The sequence below is a fragment of the Belonocnema kinseyi genome, chromosome 4, assembly GCF_010883055.1.
Source record: "Belonocnema kinseyi isolate 2016_QV_RU_SX_M_011 chromosome 4, B_treatae_v1, whole genome shotgun sequence".
Lineage (NCBI taxonomy): Eukaryota > Metazoa > Arthropoda > Insecta > Hymenoptera > Cynipidae > Belonocnema > Belonocnema kinseyi.
This window is the reverse complement of record NC_046660.1, coordinates 10,052,238-10,053,407: the sequence shown is the minus strand read 5'-3', so window position 1 is coordinate 10,053,407 and position 1,170 is coordinate 10,052,238. Positions and strand designations below refer to the sequence as shown.

At 22.1% G+C, this 1,170-nt stretch overlaps 1 protein-coding gene across 2 annotated transcripts in view; it reads right to left on the bottom strand.

Annotated features, from left to right (window-relative positions):
* Nucleotides 1-1,170, bottom strand: part of LOC117171942 (STAM-binding protein-like A) — a 25,874-nt gene that overhangs the window by 7,946 nt on the left and 16,758 nt on the right. The gene's annotated exons all lie outside the window — the stretch shown is intronic.

Sequence of the window (1,170 nt, the reverse complement as noted above, 5' to 3'; positions counted from 1 at the left end):
ATAAATACTCTTAAATAATAGAGATGAATCCAAAAGGACAAATTTTTAATAAAATAATGTTATTTTCAACCAAGATGAATTTTCTATAAAAAAATACGATTTTTAACCCAAATTGACGAAGTTTTAAATAAAACGAATGAACAACAAACAGAAACAGTTGTATTGTTAACAAAATAGTTGAATTTTAAACTAACAAGATGAATTTTCAATCAAGAAGATTTATTTTCTACCAAAAAATATAATTTTTAAACCAAATTGTCGAATTTTCAAAAAAAGGAATGAACAACAAACAAAAACTGTTATATTTTAACAAAACAGAGTGATTTTTATCCAAATAGTTGAATTTTCAACTAAAAAGATGAATTTTAAATCCAAACGCAGTTGGATTTTTAACAAAATAGAGTAATTTTTATCGAAATGGTTGAATTTTTAAACAAAAAATGACTTTTCAAAAAAATAGTGTAATTTTTAATTTAAAACTATGAATTCTTGACAAAAAGTGTAATAATTGATATTTCAACGAAAAAAAGAGACTTACAAAAGAGATGAATCCAAAAGGACAAATTTTTAATCAAATAATGTAATTTTCAACGAAAAATGGATGAATTTTCAAACAAGAAGATGAATTTTCTATAAAAAAAGACGATTTTTAAACCAAAGAAACAAATTTACAAATTAAAAGAATGAACAACAAACAGAAACAGATGTATTTTTAACAAAATAGAGTGACTTTTATCCAAATAATTGAATTTTCAATCAAGATAATTAATTTCCTACCAAAAAATACGATCTTTAAACTAATTTGTGGAATTTTCAAATTAAACAAATGAACAAAAAACAGAAACAGTTGTTTTTTAACAAAATAGAGTGATTTTTACCCAAATAGTTGATTTTTTAAATAAAAAGATGAATTCAATCAAGAAGATGAATTGTCAACCAAAAGAGAAAATGTTTTAAACCAAAAACAATTGCATTTTTAACAAAATAGAGTAACTTTTAACGAAATGGTTAAATTTTTAAACAAAAAAATTACTTTTCAACAAAACAGTGTAATTTTCATCCAAAAATTATGAATTCTCGACAAAAAATGTAACAATTGACATTTTAATGGAAAGAAAGGATATTCCAATAAAAGAGATGAATCGAAAAGGGCAAATTTTGAACCAAATT